At 45.8% G+C, this 27,659-nt stretch overlaps 1 pseudogene; it reads left to right on the top strand.

The window, feature by feature from the left end:
- The first annotated feature begins 1,433 nt into the window (after positions 1 to 1,433).
- LOC147747764 (uncharacterized) lies at positions 1,434 to 27,639 on the top strand (annotated as a pseudogene).
- The last annotated feature ends 20 nt before the right edge of the window (positions 27,640 to 27,659 follow it).

The raw sequence follows: 27,659 nt of genomic DNA on the forward strand, positions 1-27,659 counted from the left end.
TGGAGGTATTCATGTACTTTATGATTAGGATATCAAACTCTGGCATCTATGAATCTTTGAATCATTAGATATGTGCTCTAGGCAGACGTGTGGTGTTTTGGCTATCTGCTTCTTCTTTTTTTTTTACTTTAGATATCTCCACAAGTTATTGGGCGCTGAATATTTTGTCTAGCAGGGTACTGTGTAGGAAATTGAATGGCGAGACACAAGTTGCATCTCACGTCATCAATCTGAGGGACTTTTTAGTCCCTTTGCCCTTTAGTGGGAGGGGGAGGTGGGATGGGGGAGCTATGGGGGTGGCAGGAGGGGGGGCAGGGTGGTGTGAGTGGGGCAAGCAAGGTCAGGTGAAATTTTTTTTGTGTCATTTGAATATGAAGTTGAATATCAAATGGATGGTGCGTTTAATAATGAATTATGTAACACTAAGGTTGGGATCTTTACAAAGAACATGTTGCATAAAAGTTATGCGGGGTTCACCCTGGATATACCCGAATAAATTATCATGATGGCTAAATTAAGGATCTGCTCGTGGAATATATGTGGACTTAGTAATAAAAAAAAGGGGGATGTGCGCACAAATGATTCAGAGTATGCGTATAGACATACTCTGTCTGCAAGAAACGCACCTCACCTGGAATGACAGGCATCTTTTAAATGATATGGGAATGTATGTGTTGGGGTGTACCCGTCAAGGTACGACAACGAAAGGGGTGGCAAGTCTAATCAAGAGAGGGCTAGTGTGTCTTAAGCGTATTAAGGTCGATCAATATGGCAGATGGGTTATTTCTGAGATTATTATTGATAATAAAATATGGACTATCTGTTCAATCTATGCTCCTAATGTAGACAATCCAGAAATCTTGAACTTTTTAAGCCTAGAATTAGCTCAATGGCCATCCCCGTTAATATTTTGCGGTGACTTTAATATTCACTTACAAGGTGGATTGAATATTTATAGTAATGCTCCATATGTTGGCTTAAAGAGAAAGACTTACAAGGCATTAAAAGGCATAGTTATGGAGCTAGGACTGACTGATGTTGGATGCAATAAAAATCCCACCTCACCTGGCTATACATTTTTCTCCGCCCCACATCAGAAGATGGTGCGGTTGGATTATTTTTTTATAAATTCCGCACTCCTAACTAATACTGCACTGGAGATATTTCCGCGAGTAACTTCGGATCACAATCCAATATTGATTGAGATTAAAAGCGAGGATGGTGCTGCTGTTAGTTACATATCGTGGTCTTTTGACAGGAAATTACTGGCGGATCCAACATATTTAGAATATATGGGTAAATGGATAATGGAATTTCTCGAAATTAATAGAGAAAGCACATCATCTCAAATAGTGTGGGACGCTTTTAAAGCGGGGGTGAGAGGGTAGTCCTTAGCTTACCCGATTAAAAAGCAGAAAATTATGCGGGACAGAATGGATCATCATTTCAAAGTAGTACGGGAGTGGGAAGAGAAATTAACATCAGCTATTACATCTAATCAGGACACTGAAGACATTAAAACAACCTTAGCCATTTATAAAGCAAAGCTTTATGAAGTCTTTGCATCTAAATTGGCCAAACAGGCAGCAGAAATGCAGACACAGATTTATGAAATGGGGGAGCACTCTGGGAAAATTTTGGCAAAAAAGATTAGGCAAAGAGAGGCTTCAAATTTTATTGGTACAATCAAGGATGAGGCAGGGCAGATTCATACTGAAGCAGAAGAGATCCTAGAAGTTTTTGGGCAGTTTTATAGTAAGCTTTATGAACAGGACGCCTTAGACTATTCTAATGAGTTATTTTTGAACTTTATGTCATCTGATAATATCCCAAAATTATCATCTGCGCAGGCTCAGATCTTAGATGCAGACATTACATGGGAAGAAATAGACTCAGCATTACTATGGGTAAAGCCATGGGACCTGACGGGATTCCTTTAGAATTCTATCGAATATTCAGAAATGTGTTAAAGCAAGATCTATTAACTACTTTTTTGGAGGCACAGAAAGGGGCTGCCCCCCCTTCGTGGGGGCAATCAATTATAATGGCATTTATTAAGAAGGACAAATCCCCACTTATTAATGCGGACAGCAAGGTCTTCTCCAAAATATTAGCTGTCCGCTTATCATCTGTAATTTCTAGCATAGTCTCCCGCTGGCAACATGGGTTTATTCCTAACCGCGACACGTTGGATCATGTCCGGAGAGTAATTGCTTTACTGGATTGGGCCGAGTGTACAAATACACCCATAGGGGTCACCCTGTTAGATGCCGAGAAGGCATTTGACAGGGTGGCCTGGCAGTACCTTTGGGATATCCTTTCTTTTAAGGGGTTCGGCCCAGGTATAATTAGGGCTGTGAAAACTCTGTATCTAGCACCAACTTCATGTATCAAAATTGGATCAAATAAATCTATTCCATTTTCCATCTACCGAGGAACAAGACAAGGGTGTCCGGCCTCCCCATTATTGTTCGCAATATATATTGATGTTCTTTTAAATGAATTAAATCATGCGGAGGAGATAACACCAGTGCTGGTGGCAGGTACACCATATATGGCACTGGCCTATGCAGATGACGTGGTGGTCATCACCACGGATATTGTAAAAGCTATCAAAAAGATAGAGGAACTTGCTACTCAGTTTGGTGCCTTCTCGGGCTACAAGTTGAACCTGTCAAAGACACAAACTTTGTTTACCGGTCAGTCCCCCCCGGCACTGCCTAATATAGTCTCCACAGCGACTTATCTGGGGGTTAAGATTACATCTCCAATATCACAGATCCCAGAATTAAATGTCAACCCTAATATTAAAATGTCTAATGCTACACTTGAACGTATTAACCATCTACATTTGTCACTCTATGGAAGAAATAACGTGTTATTAATGCTTATTCTGCTGAAATTTTTATATCTATTTCGATATATCCCTTTAGAGTTTCCTCTTTCAACTTTCAAACAATTGGAGAGAATGACAGGGAGATTTTTATGGGGATACAAGCGTCATCGAAGAGCCTACCAGAAAATGATACTTCCAAAGGCTAGGGGGGGATGGGGCATCCCATACTTTTTATTTTATTATCTTGCTTCGGTGTTGCAATTCATCACTCCCTTAATAATTGGAGATAAGGCACCGATTTCAGATGCGCATGCACCGTCTATCTACGAGCTGGCCCTAGGAGTAGTGGCTATGGGATGGTTGTTAAAAATGGTTGAGCCCAGATACCACAAAAAACAAAATTTAAGATTTTAAAAGCAGCATTTAGGGCTTGGAAAATTATTAGGCACTGATATTCCTAAAATCACGCTATACACCCCCTTGGCGTCTCAACATATTTTCTTAACAGTAATTTGAGAAGATGGCATAGTCATGGTATTAGATACCTGAGCGACCTCTGGCAGAATGATCATATGGTATCTTTTCAGGATTTACAAACCAAATTTGAGCTCAGAAATGCCGATTATTTGAAATATTTTAAGTGGCATAGTTTGCTCAATTTGTTAACCTTTCAGGAACGCGCAGGACTGCAACGGATTCCTTTGATTGATTCTCTGTATAATAAAAGGAAGATTGGTTTTTTCTACAATTTATTGCTGTCTTTCTCCCCAGATGATTTACTGGCTAGGCAACAGACTTGGGCTGAGAAAATGGGAGTAGATCATATTAAGATCATATTAAGATCGAGGAGTCTATCAAGCTGGCTAATTCCATTCTATTATCGGGAAAAAGCCGGACACAACATTATATGGTGTTGTTTGACTTGTACTACAACCCAGCTAAAATAGCCAAATGGGGAACTTCTGTCGGCACTTCATGTAGTAGATGCGGCTTGCACGCTGCGGACACCATGCATATGTTTTTTCTATGTCCACATCTATCCCTAATCTTATCTGAAATCCAAACTTTTCTCTCTATGTTACTTGGTACCCCAATAGCATTGACTTCGGAGCTTGTATTGTTTGGAGTTACTTCGGCAGCTCTTGTTGAGGCTCATAGGAGCCTAATATTTATTACTATGGGAATCTTACGCTCATGTGTCACTCAAGACTGGATTAGCCCAGACCCCGCCATCGTTTTTTTTCATGGAGGGCACGCTTGCTGGCTATGTTTATTTTAGACCGGGCTATCTATAGAACGAAAGGGCGCAAAAAGACCACTAGGTTCAAAAATCTGGGCACCGATTGCGCATTGGATGGAGGGCGAATTGGGGTAGAGATATTTGGATTGTACTTGGTATATTTTTCTTTTTTCTCGTTAGTTGCATATGCAATATTTTGGTGGGAACTTTCATGGAATCCAATGCAATGCAATGTATCAACTGTAATTGCTTTTTTTTGTTGCTTTTTTCTCTCTGTATCTGTTTGGAAATGTTGGTAACCTGATCTGCTTGCAATAAAAGAAAAATAATAAAAAAATAAATAATAAAAAAAAGGCATTTCTATAAAATGCCTTTCAATAGTGAAAAACGAATTGGAGTGTTTTTCTCTATCAGGACATGTAAAACTTAGAAGAGCATGTTAAATGTTTTAAATTCACTGCACCCTACCCTTGGGCTGTCCAGGGCCTCCCTTAGGACTTATACGTATTAAAAAGGAGGGTTTGGGCCTTCCAAGAGTGTTAACTTGCCAGGTCGACATGGCAGTTACAAACTGCACACACAGGCTCTGCAATGGCAGGCCTGAGACATGTTTAGAGGGCTACTGGAGTGGGTGGCACCATCACTGCTGCAGGCCCATTAGTGCTGCAGCAACAAATTATGGATGGAAGGCTGAATGAATCAAACATTCATTCCCAGTCATAAAATCTGAGTCAAACCAATCATTCTTTTGCTCACTACGCCATCCCGGTCTGGACCCCGCCATATACAAATCAGTCTTGACCCTGCTCCTCGTGGTAACGGTCCAGCCCGAACTGCAAAGCCAAGTACTCCCTGGACCAGAAACAAGCATCCTGGGACCAGTTTCTCTGTAACCCCCATCATCACCTAGGATAGCTTGAATCCAGTGGCACAGCAAGTATGCGCCCCACATCAGGGCATACCCATCCCACTTATGAAAAGTTGCGGCCCAGGATCTCTGTACTGGGGTAAATATTTGACATTGTTCAGCTTGTCCAGGATGCTTGTTTTCGGTCCAGATAAGGACCTGGCCTGCCAGTTTGGGCTGGACTGTTCCCATGGGGAGCAGGGTCAATACTGATTTGCATATGGCTGGGTTTAAACTGGAATGGCATAGGGAGAAGAACAAATAATGTATTTGAGCCCAGATCTGTGTAGTGGGTGAATGTTTGACATTGTTCAGCATTCTGTCCATCAGTTATTTTTTTGCATTGTCACTCCGAGTGGGACGGGTGTCCCCAGATGTGGGCGCCATACTCTGATACACAATGAAAAGCAAGGGAAATCCACTGCTTCTCTTTTTGGGGGCCGAGAGGAAATCTCAAGGGGAGTGCACCCTCCTGTGTTTAACACTAATTCACCAACAGAAGTACTCCCCTTAACTACTCAACCACAACTAGGTGGTCAAGAAACTCTAGTCAATACCTGAACTCAACTGGGTTGAACATCAATGTGAAGATGTTGATAAATCACCACTGTAGCGTGGGGAAGGAGGCACGTCCTTTTGTTTTATGTTCCCTCACACACCCTAGTGGTGTCATGCTTCATCATTGGGACACCCTGATGCCTAAAAGTCAAGTTGGGCTCGACCATCTTTCAAGGAGCTCTTAAGGAGATGTTTTTGGCCAGGGGGATAAAGATTAAAAATCTGCAAGCAGGTCCCAGTTTCCCTTTATTCTTGGACCTACTAGGGACAATAAAAAAAAACAAAGCGGGTCAGCAAGGATATTAGGGTCCTAGGAGCCTACAGCCAACATCTTTCAGTCCAAATAAGCCCCATAAAGGGTGCTGAACTTTCTTCAGGGAGGGATTGTAAGCCCCATGGGAATCTGGATAGAGAATTTCCCTACACTACTATTAGTAGGGGCAGGTAGCTGCTCCCTATTTTTCCTAAGTTATTTAATTTCAGTGTCTCAAATTATCACTCCATCCCGTTTTGGGAGAGGTTGGACTTCTCGTGGGACCTCACTCTGAGTCGGGGTAGCCTTATTGTCAAACAGCCATCAAAAGTCCTGCCCCGCGTCTCTTCCAATTTGGAGGGAGTCCCACCGTTTGGAGACCAAGCGGTTGGACTCCCTCCAAATAGGAAGAGGATCAGGGTGAGGTCCCACAAGAAGAAAGTCCAGCACCCTTTATGGGGCTTATTTGGACTGAAACATGTTGGATGTTTTTATTGTCCCTAGCAGACCCCTAAACCTAGTCGCAAAACTCTAGCGATACTGCTACCTGGCACAGAGGCCTAATCGAAAATCGCGCCAAAACCCACTCCGACAGTAGGCCCAAAACCCCCCTTTTCCACCATGGATTTTCTTCAAACCACTTGCAATCAAAATGAGACATTCCCATGAGTGCTCCCAGACCCTTAAACCCAGTCACAAAACTCTAGAACACCCCCAAGTAGCCCCCCAAAAACATGCAGTACTGCTACGTGGCAGAGGCCTAATTGAAAATCGTGCCAAAACACACTCTGAAAGTAGGCCCCAAACCCCCCTTTTCCACAATGGATTTTCTTCAAACCACATTTGCAATCAAAATTAGACCTTCCCAGCAGTGCCTTATATTTTTTTCTCCGTGGTGTACAGGCCGGATTTTACCCTGTGCCATGGAACAAACGATGTACTCAGGCTTACCATTAGCGATCCGCAATTCCGCATCAGCGAGGCAGTGGATAGTGTGTCTGGTCACCAAGATTGATCGACGGAGCGTCAGATGGAATGGAGGAGTACCGCGAATAGGAGGAATGGATGGATGCATGCAACTTCACAAATTCAACAGGACAACTACAAAATACAGTTACAGTATCCACTTCAATTCTCCTTATCTTTTAAATGTTATTGTTGTGAACTTGAACTTCTACGAGTGTGACTCTGTGCGTTTGTTTGCTCTCTGCTTCAAATTCATCCCTCCAGCTATTTGATAAGTTTCTCTGCTATTTTTAAAACTAATATAGTGTTCTAATAATAAGTGTTTATTCTCTCTGAGGGCAGAGAGGCAAGTCAAATTGCGTAATTACTGCAGCCCTGTACTGTCAACTTGTTTCTTCGTAGTTACGAGTAAGTTGTAGTAAGTAGTAGTACTACTTTTCAGTAACCTAACCATCCATTTAGCAAACAACATCATGCATGCAGTAGTGCACTTCCTTAATGTCCCTTAAAAGATTTATCGATATCTTCGAATCCAAAGATTTGTTTCTCTTCATTTGTTGTTTGTCCATGCTGTGAATTTTTTCCTCTCTCCACAAAACTTTCCCAAAAACCCCCATTCCCATCCAATTTGCAAACCCTAACCCTCTTCCCCCCGGCTCTGTGGTTTTTCATTGAGGTGTGACTGACAACAATAAATTCCACACACTTGCTGGGGAGGATAAGGTCAAAGAAACCAAAAAATCATTCAAATCAGAATTTCATGTGCGCCATCGTGGATTGATCATGAACAACATCCTCCTCCTACATGTGACAAATCGAATGCTTAATGCTTACGTTGCTGTGTCCTTTGCCTTAATACTATTTCTTATAGTAGCCATACTCCAGCAACTACTACTTATATTTACAATACTTTAGCACTGCTTAGGCTACAATTTATGGCACTGTTCTCTACTGTACTATCTATTGTACTGTTTCTAATGCTACGCTCAGGCCACTCAATGTTTCATATTCTTTTTTTTCATATGCTGCTACTGCCAGTGTGTACAACTACTACTACCAGCACAACAATGATATTTCACCCGTCCAGGATTCCAGTCAACACCAAACCTTTCTCCATTTGCCATGCAGCCAGTCCTGTGCCTACCTAGCCCTATTCTCAAACACGAATCACAGGTAAGATAAGCATTTTGGGGAGGTAGAATAATGGTCTAGGACTCGGAGGAGAGGAGAGACTGACAGTAGTACTAGTAAAGTACTAGTAGGGCAATTGAATTCACTAACACTGTTAGTGGCACTTTTGTACATTTTTGGACGTTTAGATAATTTATGCTGGTAAGTTTGAAGAAACCAAACGTACAGTAACACCCGCCCACCACCACACAAAATAATATAAACGCGTATACTATGTTTAAGTATGTAAAATAAATGAATATATTTCCCATAACAAAAATAAACCAACCCAACTTACCCCCCTCCCTAAGCCCAACCAATGTCCAAATGTCCTTCAAATCCCTTTCCCCAATGCCCAATTCCCACCCCCCCCCCAACAGTCTTTAAAAAAGAGGCAAGGAACAGTCACTTCCTCCGGTGGTGTCCTGTGGCCAGGTGGTCCCGCAGCTCTTTGCGGAGCTCCCGGAGCTGGCCCTGTTCCCTGTCATATCCCTCACCGAAGACCCCCAAACCCCCAAAGCCAACCTCCACAGAGGAATGAAAGCCGTAGCCGACTGGATGAAGGACAGCAGTCTGAAGCTGAACTCAGACAAGACGGAGGTCCTCATTCTCGGACTCACCCCATCAGCCTGGGATGACTCTTGGTGGCCCACATCGCTAGGCAAAGCCCCGGAACCCACAGACCACGCACGCAACCTGGGGGTCATCCTCGACTCCACCCTCTCCATGACCAGGCAAGTCAACGCCGCGTCCTGCTTCAACACCCTCCGCATGCTCCGCAGGATCTTCAAATGGATCCCTCCCAACACGAGAAAAACCATCACCCAGGCCCTCATCACCAGCAGACTCGACTATGGGAACGTCCTCTACTCAGGAACAACAGCCAAGCTCCTGAGACGTCTTCAATGAATCCAGAACGCCTCGGCACGACTGATCCTCGACATCCCTCAACGCAGCCACATCACACCCCACCTGAGAGGCCTGCACTGGCTCCCCGTCAACAAGAGGATCACCTTCAAACTCCTCATCCTTGCACACAAAGCCCTACACAACACCAGACCCACATACCTCAACAACCGTCTCAGTTTCCACACCCTCACCCGAAACCTCCGCTCAGCCAACCAAGCCCTCGCCACAGTTCTCTGTTTCCGGAAAACCACTGCCGGTGGCAGATCCTTCTCCTACCTCGCCGCCAAGACCTGGAACGCTCTCCCCACCAGCCTATGACAGACTCAGGACCTGCTGGCCTTCAGAAAACTCCTCAAGACCTGGCTCTTCGATCAGTAGCGGACCCCCTTCCCCCCCTTTCCCCCCCCCCCCCCCCAGTGCCTTGAGACACTCACAGGTATGTAGCATGTTTTATAAATGCAGTGATTGATTGATTGTTGTTTCTCTGCCAAGCGCTCCAGATAGTCCGCTCGCTTTCGCAGGCAGCGCAGGTTTGCCATCCAGGCTCTGGGGGGGGCAGCTGTTGTTTTTGCTGCTGTGCGGTGGCAGCGGGAGGCTGTCGGGCCAAGGTGCCATTTGGATGAAGGCAGCTGGCTGGTGGCCCCGGGGGCACTGGAGGAGGATGCAGTAGTTGCTGCTGCATCTCCTCCTGCTCCCGAGCCCCCAGCCACCGATATTCAGCGCAAATGGCCTCCATCTTACGGGCCCAGGGCCCGGACAGCCATCTCCTTCCGAGTGAGCTTTTGTTGTGGAACATCTATATGAAGAAGAAAGAAAAATACTGTAGCTAATAATCTTTAACATTAAGTCATAATAATTCAACAGAAATTTGTCTCACAGTAACACTAGCAACTTGCAAGCACAGTATAACTTTTTGGCATGTATCTTTCCGCCGTCTTTGTAGGCCTGTGACATTAGTGGGAGTTTCAGGAATTCTACTAGCAGCACTATGGACTCACTACTACATAGTCAGAGAGTCAGAGACTACACCAGTGTTTTTCTTTTTTTCTCTTGTTTTGCAAAAGAAATTACTTGTACATGAACCTGTGGTAGCTGGCATAATACCAGCTCACTCAGCTTGCACCCAAGAAAAACTGACACAAGCCATGATGACGCAGACTCGCATTACTTTAAGCAGTACATGCAGGTGGGGATAGGAAGCTCTTACTTTTCTATAAGGGTGGCACTGGCCATACTCGGTTACATCAAGGGCTACTGCTCAATGTAATTTTATATTTCGCACTGCCCCCCCGGGCCTTGACTACTACAAAAGAAAAATGAAGATTATTCATTTCTGATCATATATCCTGCTGATCACATAATCTTTGCTTATATGATGGATGACTTTAGGTGCTTTGTTTTGATAGATTGAGTGAACAACAGCGATAGTCCACCCATGGCACAGCTGAAAGAAAATTATTACCATAGGGAGTGAGTGTGGTACTCATAATTACTGGAGGAAGGGACTTGACTTGATATAATGTCAACTATACAATACATACATACATACATACATACACCACCAACACCACCAACACATCCGCGCCACCAAGAAAACTGCATTCAAGGAACGACTGGACAACAACGCACACAACAGCAAAGAACTCTTCAACATCGTCAAAGAGCTCTCCAACCCCAACGCTGGAAACAACGACATCACCCCTTCGCAAGACCTCTGCAACTCCCTCGCCTCCTACTTCCACAACAAGATCACGGACATACACAACAGCTTCAGCACTCAACCGACGCACGCCTCGACTGAACCACCGCCCCCCACCACCATCCTCCGCGCCTGGACCCCGATCAGCACCGAAGACACCGTCCGCACGATGAACTCCATCCACTCCGGATCTCCGACCGACCCCTGCCCTCACCACGTCTTCAACAAGGCCGACGCTGTCATCGCACCCCACCTGCGGGACATCATCAACACCTCCTTCGACACCGCTACCTTCCCGGAGAGCTGGAAGCACGCCGAACTCAGCGCTCTACTCAAGAAACCATCGGCTGACCCCACCGACCTCAAGAACTACCGCCCCATCTCGCTGCTCCCGTTTCCTGCAAAAGTCATTAAGAAGACCGCCAACAAGCAGCTGGCCGCCTTCCTCAAGACGAACGGATCCCTCGACCCCTCGCAGTCTGGCTTCCGGGCCAACCACAGCACCGAGACCGCCCTGATCGCAGTCACCGATGACATCAGAGCGCTGCTCGACAACGGAGAAACAGCCGCCCTCATCCTCCTCGACCTCTCCGCGGCCTTCGACACTGTCTGCCATCATACCCTAGTACAACGCCTCAGCAACGTCGGAGTCCAGGAGAAGGCACTGGAGTGGATCATCTCCTTCCTCGCCGGGAGGACACAGAGAGTCCGCCTCCCCCCGTTCAGATCTGAAGCCACCGAAGTCATCTGCGGCGTCCCTCAAGGCTCCTCGCTCAGCCCAACCCTCTTCAACATCTACATGAGCCCACTCGCAGACATCGCACGCCAGCACAACCTCAACATCATCTCCTACGCCGTCGACACCCAGCTGATCCTCTCCCTTACCAACGACCCCGCCACCGCCAGAGCCAACCTTCACGAAGGGATGAAAGAGGTAGCCGAATGGATGAAGAACAGCCGCCTGAAACTCACCCGCCGCGTGGGACGACTCCTGGTGGCCCCCCGCCCTAGGCAGCGCACCCAAACCAACAGACCACGTACGCAACCTGGGCTTCATCCTGGACTCCTCCCTCTCCATGACCAGACAAGTCGACGCCGTCTCCTCGTCGTGCTTCAACATCCTGCGCATGCTACGCAAGATCTTCCGGTGGATCCCCACCGAGACCAGGAAGACAGTCACCCAGGCCCTCGTCACCAGCCGTCTGGACTACGGCAACACCCTCTATGCCGGAACCACCGCCAAACTCCAGAAGAGACTCCAGCGGATCCAGAACGCCTCACCACGACTCATCCTGGACATCCCCCGTCGCAGCCACATCTCCGGACACTTGAGAGATCTGCACTGGCTCCCGGTCAACAAGAGAATCACCTTCCGTCTCCTCACCCACGCACACAAAGCCCTACACAGCCAAGGCCCAGGATACCTCAACAGCCGCCTCAACTTCTACGCTCCCAAACGCCAGCTTCGGTCGACCAGCCACGCCCTCGACACCGTCCCCCGCATGCGTAGAACCACCACTGGGGGACGGTCCTTCTCCTACCTCGCCGCCAAGACTTGGAACTCCCTCCCCACCAACCTCCGCCTGACCCAGGACCACCTCGCCTTCAGGAAGCAACTCAAAACCTGGTTGTTCGAGCAGTAGCAGACCCCCCCCCCCCCCCCCCCCCCCCAGCGCCTTGAGACCCTCTGGGTAAGTAGTGCGCTATATAAATTCAATGATTGATTGATTGAATATATACTGTGCTTGCAAAGTAAACTACAGTACTGTTAGTCAAGGGAGTATTTCTGAAAAATCACAACTTCAAGTATTTGGATTTCCTCAGCTTTGCTACTCTGGCACGGAAATGCTGTTCAAAGTACCACTGTTCATCCACTGAGCGTCTGCTCTACTACATACACCTCTGCTATCTAGGAAGAAGAAGATACCATCCAGGCTTCCAAAGTAAATGTCTATCATTCTTCTTAATGTCTCACTGTACCAAGTTTACTTTTTCTCAACAACCAACTAACACCCTTTTCATTTTATTTGGTAAACCACCGTCTTGACTTGCATTTGAGTTTGACCCAAATGATATATATTGCAATGCACACCACACATGCATTTTCTGATTCACCCACACAGGCAGTCATCTTTTCTTTCTCCTCCAACCGTCCTTGCTTCAAGCAGCCATGCATCTGATTCCTTCCTATCAGTTACCTCTGCGTGCATTCAAAAACATGTATCATTGTTTACAGTCATAAATGTTACGACTCGCTCGTCCTTCCTTTCACCCTTCTTTCCCTTTTCGTTCTTCACATCCCTAAGTTCATCTGATATGACTTGGCTTCACAATAAAAGTTTCCCAGCTGAGTTGAAGTCAAATAGAGGGGGCCATTGCTTACCTGAGAACTACAGCCGCTAATGCTATTACTAAGTCAAGGTTGACTGTCTTCTCCATGATTGGCAAAAATGTAGTTCTAAATTAGTAACTGTTCTTAACAGTACAGTGTACTTGTACTAGTGTACTGTCTACTGTACAGTACATCATACACTCCTTTGCGAGCCTACTCAAAAATGTCAATAAGCAAGGAATATAATAACTTACCACCGTCCACTGCGATGAGCCATACCCCACAGCTCCTACTGGTGGCACTTGTGGCGCCGCCGCATCACCCGCTGGAGTGGACCCCTGCGCACTGCTGGCCCAGGCACTGGTGTTGTTTGGTGCCGCATCCGATGTTGTGACGCCTAGAAAAAACATGTCATATTTTCAGATGCCATACACCACCCCCTATTTCATGTCGTAATGGAAGAAAATGTTACATAACCAATTTTTAATTATTGGGAATGAAAAAAGTGCCGGTTTTGGGGAGGGTGTTAACCTTTTATATGGTTACCCACTAAATGCTACACTTTTTAGAATAACTGATGAATGCTTGCTTTTTAACGTGCACCATTTTTCTAATTACAGAAAGAAGATTCCATTGCCCTTCTGCCAACAGGACAATTCACCACCTACTACTCATCACCAGCAGTACTTTAAGTACTTTAAAGAAGGTGGGGGCTCCCGCACAGTTATTCTAATAATTTGATGTGTTAACTTAGTTGAAGTATATTGATTCAAGGGAATGTTGTTTAAACTTTAACGTCATCAAACACCAGTGCTCGCTCGGAATAGTTTTTTTATTTCTTATTTGAAAATTAAAACTTTAAAACTAACTAACACTGTGTGGTTTTTGTTCACGAGTGAGTGAGCCGAAGGGTTTGAACTACTGCACTTTGCAGGCATGTTTCCGTGACTCTGATAGGTCGGGACTCGGTAGTCTTCTGTTCTTCTGGGTCGTATAATCATTGGTCAGACACACTAGATTGTCGGTCAGGGGATTGAGCGTTCAACTTCCGTTCGGACAGAGGTATGTGGAAAGTCCAACTGCACCTTCTGTTCGGACTGAGGTATGTGGAAAGTCCAACTGCACCTATCATCAACAATGTCCTATTTCTCTTGTCCATACTTCTGTATGTGCAGAATAGTCCCTGAAACACTAGCGGTATGGTATGTGCTCCTATCAAATCAAAAAAGCCAACTGCTAGCTTATTCTTAGTGGACACATTGACATTTTGTTGTTAGAAATTGTCAAAGCACTTTCATTAAGAAGACCAGAATAGACAGCAAGGGCAACCCAGAGGACTACACTCACTGCCTAGAGCTATTGCTGGATCAGAGTTTTGCTTAACACCATTTGCCGACTGGGCAAGTTTAGCTACCTACACAGACCGACTCATAATAATAGTAAATAGTAGTAGCACAGAGAGTGATGGTAGAGGCAGGATAAGAATGTAGCAATAGAACAACTTACTGGGGCCAGCAGAAGAGCCTGCAGAGGACCGATCCTGCCCTTGTTCCGCCGGAGTGTCTGTTGTGGTGGTGGTAGTCTCCTTGCCCCTGGGAGGTGCTGATGATCATAAAATAAACAAAACATGGATGATTGTTTTTTCAAAATATTTGATTTCTTTGACCACAATCTAAAATTATCTCGGGGAACGAATTACCAACAATTGCACTACATGTATTGACCTATCTGATCTGGTCAACTAGGAGGATAGTACAGTATTGCTGGATTCGCAGACCGTCAAATAGGAAAGTTATGTCAATCACTAACTACACCAGCAACAAAAAGGTTCTACTACAACTGCCAGCACTCAGCTGCAATCGACGTGACAGACACGGTCCGTCATCATGATTGCAGACCACTAAAAATGTCCTACTACTAAATAACAAGTCATAAATAATATACTCAACGTATCAGTCCACCACTATCTCTTCTTAGTGGCAGCAGGAGTACAAAGGAAGGACTAGACTTGAGTCTCTAGTCTCTCTAGCATTACGCAGTTCTGCTCTCAAATGAGCACAAAGTTGCAAACAAATAAGCATAGTAGCAACGCCACTGAGCAGGTGAGCACCTGCAATGACAGAAGCTATTTAAACTTTAATTTACCTGCAATGTAATCGAATCGGCAGCATTCTTGCTCTTCGGGAATAACATATATTAGCAAAATAACACAGAGCAGAAGAAAACAAAGTAGTTATTAAATAGCTACTCACCAAGGCCATGGATCTCCACACCTAGCAGGTGGAGCAGGTCATGCTCCCGGTCGAGGAGGTCTGACCACCGGTGCGTCGCTTGCTGGTAGGTGCGCCCGACCGCTGACTCCCTACACCCGGCACACCTTATCCCACAGCTGGCGACGCTCCCGGAGGCCATACCCAGAAGCAAGCCTGCCACCTGCTGCCACGGTCTTCGGGGGGTGGCGCTGCACATAGAAAATTAGTGCGGCCACCTCCACCACAGTAAACATTTCCCTGGCAGGTGCATTCTCCGCCCCAAGCGCCCGCAAGGGAGCTAGCTACGGGGTGCGGGACCCTTCCCCTGTGACTTATCGGCTCCCTTTGCCATGGTCCTGGGCGAAAAAAATAAAAAAAATAGGTGGAGGGGGAAAAAAGAGTGAGATAAACAAAGAAAGTAGTTATTGAAGCAACAAAAAGTTGAAAAAAAACACAAAATATAGATGTAAAGATTAGGGAAGGATTGAAAAAGCATGCCCAGAACTATAGCAATGAATGAAAAACAAGATGGCCGCGCCCATAGAGGACCGCGTGGGTAAGTTCGCGCAAGATTTCCCCCGCGAGCACGACCAAACTCCCGCGACCACCCAATCGCGCCGCGCGCACAACGCGAGCATGCAAATAGCACCCGGAAACAGAAATACACAACGGACAAGATGGCCACGCCCATGTACAACCGCATGGGTAACTTTGCGGTCAGAGCGCTGCAAGAGGCGCGCGAACACGCAAAGCGCCCAGCAAACACGCAAAAAAAAATCCACAAATTTGCACGAATTCGCTTAATATGCGGATCGCGAATTCGCTTTTGCACGAACTCGCGGAACGCAAATTCGGGCAATTCGCCCATACTTACAAATAACAATGGCTTTTAATTTTGATGGCAATGGGCTAGTGGGTACTGGCAGTAACTGCGCTGCCAGCGATACATGTGCACTAGCATTAATAATATTGACAAAGACCAAATGGGTACTGGCAGTAACGGCGCTGCCACCTGGTACACTGGTGCTACCAAAGAGATTGCTGGTAGCTTCAGACAGAAGTATATTAGGGCCAGGGTGGTGGTATGGTAAGTGCTTAATTTGAGCCGGGGCTTTCCGGTGGTAAGCACCGGCACTTAATTGGTTTCCGGTGCTCGGCACCGGCACCTGATTGTCAACACCATACTTAGAACAGTCCATCACATGGTGGCGCTGCTCATCTAATTTGAAGATGAGCAAAACAATGATAGTTTATGACTACAATATACATTAGAATTTCTAATACCTGCCTCCCCAGCCATTCCTTTAGCTTTAGGGACCTGGAATAATCTGAACTGTTGCATTTATATGTGAGAGAGATGGTTAGTAGGTGTTTTGGCAGATGAGAAGAGCGATAGGTGGTGCAAGCTGCAGTGGCCTCCTGGTCAGAGCCCTGGCACTTAATATTTTACAAATTAAGCACTGGTATCGGCTGGGGGGAGGGAGGGTTGCACACAGCTCGAAATGGACACAGAGGTGCTACAAGAACATATTAATGCGGCCTTGCTCCAATGATTGTCTCCAGTGAGGGTTAATTTGCGGAATATTCAAAGTTATCATAACTCGCTCCTGCACTATGCGTTTTGATTATCTGTTCTTTTTTATGACAGCTTTGGCAAATCCTTAACAGCACTGGTATTAAATGGCTAGTTAGTCCGTAGATGTGATATGATAGGTACTGATTTGACTGTACATAGACGTTTGAGCCAAGAATTAAAAATACAAAAATACATGAAAAACATTTACAACAAATACATTGATACTGGGATTAAGAGTGCCCAGTGAGTTGGTACTGTGCTCATAACTTCTGGCATTATTGTGCTGGCACAAGTCAAACATACACAGGGGGCATGGGGTACGGTCACACCGAGAATCTTCGTTGGCATTAAGGGTGAGCTGGGTGTTGGCAAGAGTGGCACGGCGCCGGCAGGGATTCTGTTATTACCAATTAAATCGGTGCTGCTATTACGGATGCGGGTACAACATGCCTGCTTACTGGCATTAAGGGGGGGCAAAGTGCTGGCATCAAACACAGAGGTATGGGCAACAGGGTCCCTGGCATGAGTTACGCGCTCAGGCGCAACTCAAAACGACAGCAAAAGTACCCTTAGAACCTAAAGGCAGCAAAGTCCACATGTCAAAGGCCACATGAGTGTAAATAGAGCGCGCGCTGAGAAGTGAACATCAGGAAAAGGGTCCACTCGCAGCCTCGAGATTTCCTCACACAACCAACCACACCACACAACTGAAGGCATCAAAAAAGGGCGCCTGTTCCGTAACTTTTCGAGAACAAGGATATGCTATTCTTGTAAAATGCTGTAGCCACCATCAAATACAGGCTGCTGCAAAACTATCATCGCGCGATTTAAAAAAAAAAAAAAAGTGGCCGAAAGTTCAGGTGTCAGTCTATAAAATAGCTACAAGGGGCTGCATGTAACATCTCCAGTGGCGCTGTCTGGCCGGAGCCACAACTGTATGCACATGACGTTTGTGAGTGCTTTAGGGATTGCCTGCATGGGCGTAGGAACTGTGGGGGACGCGGGGGACATATCCCCCCCAGATTTTGGAGTGGGGGGGACACAGGGGACAAGGGTGGGGGGACGAGGGGTCAAACAAATTTCCCCTCTACCTCCTGAGAGGGAGATTGGCAGGCCATCAGCGGTGAGCCACACAAAGAGTTCAAAAGGGCAGTGGCAGGGGGGCGAGTGGCCTCTGACGTCACCTTATGCTGTGACTATCGGATTAATGGCCCTGCACTTGACCTGGCGCCTCTCCAGTTACCTGTCTGTGAGCCGCCAATGATCCGAAAGTCACAGCATAAGGTGGCGTCAGAGGCCACTAGCCCCCCTGCACTGCCCTTTTGAACTCTTTGTGTGGCTCAGCACCCCTGAGGCTCCAGGAATGATTTAGTTCTCACCTCAGCTGCCTGTAGCCCAGAGCTTTCCAAACTCTGTGTCGAGACACAGTAGTGTGTCGCCTGCCATGTGTGGGTGTGTCGCGCGATATACTACAGTACAGCTGCATATGCTGTAGTATAGTGAGCAGATCCTGGACGGCTGTGCGCTTTCTGTTTCAGGAGGCCTGAACTGCTGCTACCGCTGTCGTGCATATTGTGTTTGTTTGTGTGCAAGAAACGTGCACCTAAGTACACCATATTCCTATCTAGTTACACGACCTGCCCAGGAGTGTAAAATGTGAATTTGTTATGTTGCTCGCTGCAAAGCGCTTCAATAACTCGTCACGAGTAGCAAGAGCTATATAAATATAATTTTCAAGAACAAATACAACTGCTTCAACTCAGGCGGCTGTATTCTTTATACAAGAACTAGTGGTAGAAAAAATACAGAACCAACAGAGTCGATCCTATTCTTGATATGCGGCGTTCGTGAAAACCACCTCTTCTGCCTGTAATATCTGGCTTTGGGGGCCTAAAGTGCTATTTTTATATATATAGCGCTGAACTAGACCCGAAGGAATCAGAGCTCTTTGCATGAGCACCAGTTGCGTTACAGACTGGCACATTAATTGTGTTAGACACCGGGAGTTAAAGTGATATGCCCAGACTCGAACCCGGTTCCCCAACTCCGAGGTCGACCGCTCAGGCCATTAGCCCACACTACATTGTGAAGGCAGCAGCTTAGAAGAGGCCTAGAAAGCGCCAAGTGTATTCTGTTTGGTGCACTGTCGAAACAAGCAAAGAATGGCAATGTGTAGTTTATGCAAAGGGCCATTACACGAGTGCGTGCACTTTACATAAAGGAAAGAAGACAGACACTATGTATGCTCTGAATGAAAGGCACATGGTTGTGACATGTTCATTTCCGGTGTATAAAGCACGCGTTGCAGAGACAGGCAATGGCAAGATGTGTACTTACCCTCAAGGGGCAACATGGAAAATGCTGTGGCTGTACGTGCTTTATTTTACATATTTGGTTATTGCTTTCACGTATTTAGAGAGTTCTTTTTAAAAAGCGCTGAACATGCTGCAGGGGCGTTGGAGCGCTGTACAGCAAGCACAGTTCATAAAGTTTGGACGGAACCCAGGAGGGATAAAATTAGAGTATGAACGGGATGAGAGGGGAGGGGTGCAACCAGCAACTGAGTGCCACATTTAGCCAGTCCAACCAAAACCACGATGCCTGCTGGGATTTTTGAGTCCATATTTACAAATCTAAACACAAAATGCAATAAGCGGTTTACTAAAATACCAGGAGTAACTTATTTTGTTGCACCAGACATGGCGCCACTTAGGAACTGGGCATTTTTAAATATTTCGGACACTGAGGTTAAGTTCAGTTATCTTTTTTTAAAGCATAATTTAATACATTATTTCCAACAGGCGCTCGGGTAACATTTTACAATAAAATAGTCACACTATGATCCTTAATCTGAACAGAAGCGGTGGGAGTTTAGAGGTCATCTGGAATCCTTTCTTGATATCTACTCCCAGCAAGTGACAAAAAGTTGTTAATTTCTGCTCCATGACACGTTGTCTACGTTTATAATATGACATTACTCTTTACCAAAATTGTCTGTGCCCATCTGGGACAAGCTACGTGCTCTAATGTGCCAGAATCGCACCCACCCTTGACACCTATCTGCACTTTCCTGTAGGGCGCCGCACAGTTTTAAAGCCATTGAACAGAGACCAGGCCTCGGGGCATCTGGCTCTCAGCCAAAATATTTTACAAGATAGCCTGTGAATCTTTGGAGCCACAAACTGAAACGACTTAAAACTATTTCCAATAAACCAACACTGCATCCATCACTGCTATGTTTCAGGGATGTTTGTACTGTTACTACCTATGTGTAGCAGCGATGCCACGGACCCTGATGCAACCAGGGAAAATGGACCCTTTGACTGCTGTTGATTAAGAGAAATACAGCAGTTATCAGGGGTCAATGGTGTCACTGCACTTGCTGCACCTATAGTAGCTACATCCTGGTCTGCATATGCTGTAGTATAGTGAGCAGATCCTGGACGGCTGTGCGCTTTCTGTTTCAGGGGGCCTGAACTGCTGCTACCGCTGTCTGACCAGGCTACTCCAAATTTCAGAAGATACTTTCCCATTAATGCGAATCATGTAGTCACAGAAGCAAGCTGCCTCAGTTCGGCTTCTGTACTTAGTAAAACAATTATCCCTTCCCTAATTTAGACAAAAAAAGAACAAGGGTGGGGTTTTCAAGAGTTGATGCAGCCGTGCGAGGGTGGCCTTCTTGGTCCTGGGCTATCTCAATTCCTTGAGCTGTCCTCATGATATTCCATCATGCAGCTGAGTCTTTCTTGGATCATGCCACTCCTCCTGGCAGGTATAGTCCAGCTTCTTGTGCATGCAGGTGTGCTTCCTTCGCTCTGCATGTCGTATAGCAAGACAGTTCTGTAGGTATTTTTACGACCTTCCAACTCTGGTTGTTTGTACATTCCGAAAATCACGTTTCAAGCAAGCAGTTTTTTTTTTTTTGCTTTTTAGTAAATTCTTTGATTATATTTATGACTTTCAAAATTGTTTGAGATTCCAGCTCTGTGTTTACTGCTTACTCTTCCAGTGTAAATTCATTGTCATATAGCTGGGTCTGAACTGAGGTGGCGAGTTTGTTTTTGTGCCGTAAACAACTGGGGCATGTGTCAATGTGTGCATGATTATATTTTTGTTTCAGGCCCAAACCTAACCTTGCTTACACCCAGTTTTGCCAGTCACTGTCTTTTTTTAGAACAGATTCACAATTGCTTTAATAACCTTCCTGCTTTCTCAAATTTGCTTGAAAATGCACCATTTGCTAACTATTTTTTTAGCACTTTCTCGAAGGGGAAAACCCCGAGCCCCCCTTAGGTGGTTCGGGCTCACTCTCTGCACTCGCTCACATTACCGTGTCACAAGATGAAGATTGTCTAAAAGGTGTGTCACCAACATGAAAAGTTTGGAAAGCTGTGCTGTAGCCAGTGCTCTGGTTGATTTGCTGGCTGACCTGACCTGACTTCGTCTTCGGACTCCTCGCCAAGTGTCTGTTGCCGGCTTGAACAAAGGGCTGCAGGCACCAGCACGCTCTGACGCTCGGTTAACTTGTAAGTAGGGGCAAGGCCTGGTGACATTTGAAAGTGATGGGGGTGTGGGGTTTACAAGTTTACAGCAGCCTCACCCTCACCTCTGCTGCCAGTGCTGCTTTTTATTTTTTTTCATTTATAGTGCGTGAAAGCCCTCTCCTCGTCGCATTTTGTTTAAATTGTGCCCACGTATGTTCTGTCTTAATTCCGCACTTTGAATAACTCCCAAAAACAAAGGGCCCTTTCACGCCGTGTTCCTGTAATTATTAGATTGGAATTGTGTAAATGCCACCGTGGACTAGTGTTTGCAGGCCGGTCTCTAAATTCGGCTATTCACGGGCATTGTGGCTCAATATTCTTGCTTAAATGTGATACTTTTCTAATTATCTGAATGAGGCTTGCAAAGTAGATTTAGTTTTATGAGCACGGACGTGAGAAATCTAACCTCATAAGGACTGGGAATTAATCAGAGGGCCGCTTACAAGGCTTTCAAGGGGTGAATTAAATATCTGCGAGGTAGGAAGATGGGAAAAGATTTTGGAGATTGTTGTGCAAAAATGGACATTCGTGTGTTTTTAACGCATAGGCTGGGGTTGCTAGCGCTATCTTCTGTTCTGTCATTCTTGGCACTGTCCATTTGTGGGCAGCGTCCCGCACCGTTGTTCTTGGCATGCAGTCAGTGCAGTGAGTGTATACATCGCGGCCCCAGGTCACCTCACACAACCGCAGCGCCGCACACACCTGTGGTTCTCTGGGCACACCAGGTGCAGGTCCCTTCTCGGGCCCGGCGCGGCGCAGCCCAGCCGCAGATTGGACACTTATATAATGCTCTGTGTTGACGTGCTGTAGTGTTCTTTAAGAACTCTGAGGAAGCCTTTTGGAAATTTTCAAGACTTTCTTCCTTAAACTACTGTGATAGTTAAGACTGTCAATGTTTTCAGTATAACTAGATTCGTACTGACACATCTGACATTAGGTCAAAAGGTTTTTTTTTTATATTCATTTAGGGGATGGTGCTAGACATTGCTGTATTACATTGTGTATTCAGATTTGTCAGTGTGTGAAATGATATGTGATCACCTTATGCCTACACTGTAATTTTCATAGTGTATTTTCATTTAAAAAGCAGGGGCGGCTGGTGACATTTGAAAGTGGTGGGGCCTAAATACTGCACTGTGACGAGCGCGCGCAGCGAGCAAGGCCCAACCACCTATGGGGGATTCGGGGGTTCTCCCACGAGAACATTTTGAAAAAAGTGTGGGCAAATGGTGCAGTCTTAAGCACATTTGAGAAAGAGGTATCTTGGCCAATACATCTCTGGGAGTAGCCAGACAAGTCTCTTTGCATTTGCACAGATACATCTCTCTCCCTGCATTCGCATAGGCACAGTCACCCTGCACTCATAGACCCATTACTCACCCTTCCCTGACACATCACTAAGCCAGCATTCACCCATCCACATCACTAACTCTGGACTCACACAGGCACACTGCTCAACCTGCACTCACACAGACATCACTCACCCTGGACTCACACAGGCACACTGCTCACCCTGCGCTTACACAGACATCACCAACCCTGCACTGTCACAGACATCACTCACCCTGGACTCACACAGGCACACTGCTCACCCTGCGCTCGCACAGACACCACCGACCCTGCACTGTCACAGACATCACTCACACAGGCACACTGCTGACCCTGCGCTCACACAGACATCACTCACCCAGGAATCACACAGGCACACTGCTCACCCTATACTCACACAGACATCACTCACCCTGGACTCACACAGGCACACTTCTTACCCTGCGCTCGCACAGACATCACCGACCCTGCACTGTCACAGACATCACTCACACAGGCACACTGCTGACCCTGCGCTCACACAGACATCACTCACCCAGGAATCACACAGCCACACTGCTCACCCTATACTCACACAGACATCACTCACCCTGGACTCACACAGGCACACTTCTTACCCTGCGCTCACACAGACATCACCGACCCTGCACTGTCACAGACATCACTCACACAGGCACACTGCTGACCCTGCGCTCACCCAGACATCACTCACCCAGGACTCACGCAGGCACACTGCTCACCCTATACTCACACAGACATCACTCACCCTGGACTCACACAGGCACACTGCTCACCCTGCACTCACACAGACATCACTCACCCTTCAATGCACTACACTCAATAGGTTTCATGTCTTTCAGCCTGTCTAGGCCCGACATTGCCTGGTGACAGACTCCAGTACATAACACCACGTCAGCTGGGGCCTCTGAGCAGCTGGGGATGCTCAGCACAGACCCAAGAATGCAAGCAGCCCCCCACAGACACTGGTGTTATTGTAGGCTGTTTGTCACTGCAACACCCTACACTGCAAAGGAAAGTGGGACTATGCTGGCATTCAGCCACTTTTTCCTGTTCCTTGGTATCTGGCCTTTTTCTTGAGCTCATCACTTTAGTCCCTTTGCCCACCCTTGCGTTGTATCCAAAAGCCTCAAAGGTGAAGTCCAGCCATGTGGGTTGGTGCTGCTGTGAACTAAATGTATTGGCATGCAGCTTAGACAACAGTGAAACTTGCCATTCCGTACTTAATTGGTCTTATTTCACAGGTATGACATGACAGTGACATCGTCCGGGAAGGGGGGGGGGGGCGAATTACTACTACTAAAACAGCAATTAAATCAGCTGCCATGAAAAAATAGAATGATCCAGAAAACCAAAATCCTGTTGTGATTGGATATGTTCTGTGACACACATTACATGTGTTTTTATAAGACATGTGAAAAACACATGACTTTAGTTTTGGTTAAAATTCTTAATTTAGGGGAACAATTATTAATTTAAGGAATAAGTTACTTCCGGTGAATGTTGACATTTTTACACATACCTCCAGTCTCTGCAAAGATTTTGCCTCGTTAGTACCAGTGTAACATACAAATGCAGCAATGAGAAAGGTGACCAGTCAACCTTTGCAAAGGGCCCTTCACTTTGCAGCAGCAATGAGAAAGGTGACCAGTCAACCTTTGCAAAGGGCCCTTCACTTTGCAGCAACATAAGAGAGATGATGGACTCTGCAATGAACGGCGCAAGAAATTTTTTGGCTTTTCAAAATAAAGTTCATAATTTTAAAACAGATTCCTGCAGCAAGAAAAACAATTTCTAATTTGTCCGATTGCATTTTGAGATGTAGGAATGTCGCTAAGAGCGTTTAGTTTATTATTCCTTTTTTTGTCCCGCCTTTGTTTTCTTGGTGCATGAAGATGCAAGATTCATATACATATTTTTTTCCCATTTGGTCTTTATTGTGAATGTAAATAAAAATAAAGCATACTTGCAGACTGTGACTACTTGCCTGCCTTTCTCAATATTTCTCTTCATAACTATGCGATTGTATACGTTTAACGCGCGTACAGTCTCGCACAATGGGCGATTTGTATAGGGTCACTGGAAAGTCCACAAGGTTGTCCCTGTCCCCCCCAGAAATTTAGTGTCTCCTACGCCCATGATTGCCTGTGCCATGTATTGCTGGCTGCGCTGCAAGTACCCACTTGCTGATACCATCATTATTAATGCATGTGCCCATGTACCCAGTGGTAGAGCCGTTACTACCAATACCAACTTGCCCTTTGCCATCATTATTAATGCATGTGCCCATTACAGCCAGTACCCACACTTGCCCTTTGCGGTCCTAATTAACGCTAGTGCGCATGCACCTGGTGACAGTACCTTTGGGATCAGTGGTCTTGAACCTTGCATCATTGTCCTTAAAGCCGATAAACGCGTACGTAACGTCATTACCCCAAATGCCAGGACGCGTCGTAACTGTACCCCTTGTGTGAGTCCCTTGTGCCAGGACCTTTGCTCGTAGTGCCCATGTTCCCGTGCCATCAGTCCTAATGCCAGTGCTGTAAAACAGAAACTAGGAAAAGAAATGTAATGAACAATAAAATGTATGTTTCCAGGACCCTAATGCCAGTGTCCGTGTACCCTGTGCAAATTCCATCAATGCCTGTACTTTATGCCCGGACCCTGAAGTGCCACTACCCATGTACTTTGTTCAGTACTCCAGTGCCAGTACCTTATGCCAGCACCCTAATGGGACTATCCCTGTACCATCTGCCGTTAAAGTTAGTGCCAGGGACTGGGAGTATGCCACGACCCTAACGTTAGTACCCGTTTATCTAGTGCAATTACCCATAATGGCAGTGCCTGGAAAGAAAAATAATGAACATAAATATAATACACTATAAAATATCTTCTGCCAGGACCCTTAATCTCAGTACTGTGTTCCTTGTTCAGTCACCCATAATGCAAGTTCTTTGTGCCAATACCTTCAATTTCATTGGCTGTGTACCTTGTACGATGTACCGTAATCTGACTATCTCTCGACCATGTGCGGTTTAGTAAATTATAATATATCTTGTATCAGGGCCTTTAATGTCAGTACCCGCGTTCCTTGTGCAGTTACACTTTATCTCAGTACCTTGCAATGGGGCTTTTATCTTGTAATATAAAAATAATTAAAATATAATAAAAATATTATTTCTCATGCCAGGACTTTTAAAGTAAGTAGCCGCATACCTTGTGCAGTTAGAGCCGTAAATTCAGAGAAACAGCATTAGGATAATGTGGAACATGCAGAAGCAGTAGTTGGGCAGATTTATAATTCTTCAGTGCAAAGCAGCGCAGATACCACATTTGGGGAACTTTACATGCGGTTGAGCAGCGAGGTTCCCCAACACGCCTAAACAGCTCAGTGCATTAGTTCAATGGGAGTTTTACCATTATATCTTAGAGGGGAGCATTAGGTATAGTACGCGTTGCTGGTGACCGAACAAGCGGTCGATAATCAGATTGATATTTTAGAATGAAAAAAATCCCATTGGCTGAAAGTGGACCACAACAACCTGAAACCTTTATTCAGTCGTACTTGTGCACTAGGAGTTGTGCAAGACAGTCTGCCGGATCCGTAAGCCCAGACGATAAAGACTCCTGAGGCCTCACTGCCAGGACTGGTGCAAAGTCCCGTTTCAGTGGGGAGACTCCGTGCTCTTTGCCCAACCTTGGATAAAAAAATGTAAGCATAGCATTAATGTTGAGGGGGAGAGCTGGCAATGTAGCCACTGCTCTTTTTGGGCAGAAGCACAAGCAGAGATTAATGAAGGCGGCTATGCACTTAGGCTAGCGCCTATCAATTGTAGATCCTTAAGGAAGCATAGCTATGAAATATGTGACCTACTTTTGGAAGATCAAATTGATGTTCTGTTTCTCACTGAGACATGGCTGGGTGCTGACTCTGCGCCTGAAATCTTGGAGGCACTCCCTAATGGCTATGCGAACGTGAGAATAGACAGAGTAGCAGGATGGGGGATAGGCATCGCAATTATTTACAAACATGGCATCCGATGCGCGCTGGTACCTGCTAACATAGTTGATGGGGTGGCAGGCCTGTTTACTATCAGTTTGCCCACTAACTACGTTGTGAAGGGGCTACTGATATACAGACCCCCTGTACCACATCTGCGTTTTATGCCCAGCCCGATTGACTACCTCATTCAACCAGCCATACGGTTTGAAAAACTATTGGTGCTGGGAGATATGAATTTGCATCTTGATGATGCACTCAGCTCTGGGGCACAAGAGTTACGCCAGGAACTTGAAGTATTACAAATAGTCTTAAAATCTGAACTCCACACCCATAAACAAGGGCATTTGCTTGACCCTATTTTTGCCAACTGGGATGCGCTGGAAACAGAGCTCCCACTTCCGGTGCTTTGGTCTGATTATTTTCTGATCCCGTTTAGGATCAAGATGCCCATTTTAAAAACTCAGGAGGGAGCCAAGCCCGGAATAAAAAGAAGAAAGTGGGTTGGCTTCCCATAGGGTGCTTTTGACCTGGCCTTCTTGATGAGGGTCCTCTCTCCGGGCAGGATGTAAATGGGGTCTGTAAATCTCTTGAGAGACGTATTATTGCTGCTCTTGACTGTACCGCACCTTGGTCCTCTAAAATGTTTACGAATAGTCGCAAAACGGAGCCTTGGTTTAGTGAAGAGTTACGTTGCGCTAAAACCACTTGTAAACAGTTGGAAAGGCGATGGAGGAAGGCTTTCTCTGCTCACCTGAAAGTAGACTACAAACTTAGCCTTAAGAACTACCACTCACTCATTAGAAAGGCGAAGGCAGCCTATTTTAATGATAGAATACAAACAGCAGAGAACTCTACTAAAGAGATGTTTAAGATCTTTACAGAGATTTCTTCCTTGGCATCCGCTGCAGCACCTTGTGCTGGCTCTGAGCAGTCATGCAATCGCATAGCGGATTATTTTGCGGATAAGGTGGAGAGGATTTACTCTTCCATTCCTAATTCTGCTCGTGATGGGAAAAGAGTGGAAATAGAAGTAGTGGATGTGTCTGAAATGCAGGGTCTCTGAATTT

Source organism: Lissotriton vulgaris, chromosome 1_1 (assembly GCF_964263255.1).
Source record: "Lissotriton vulgaris chromosome 1_1, aLisVul1.2, whole genome shotgun sequence".
Classification (NCBI taxonomy): domain Eukaryota; kingdom Metazoa; phylum Chordata; class Amphibia; order Caudata; family Salamandridae; genus Lissotriton; species Lissotriton vulgaris.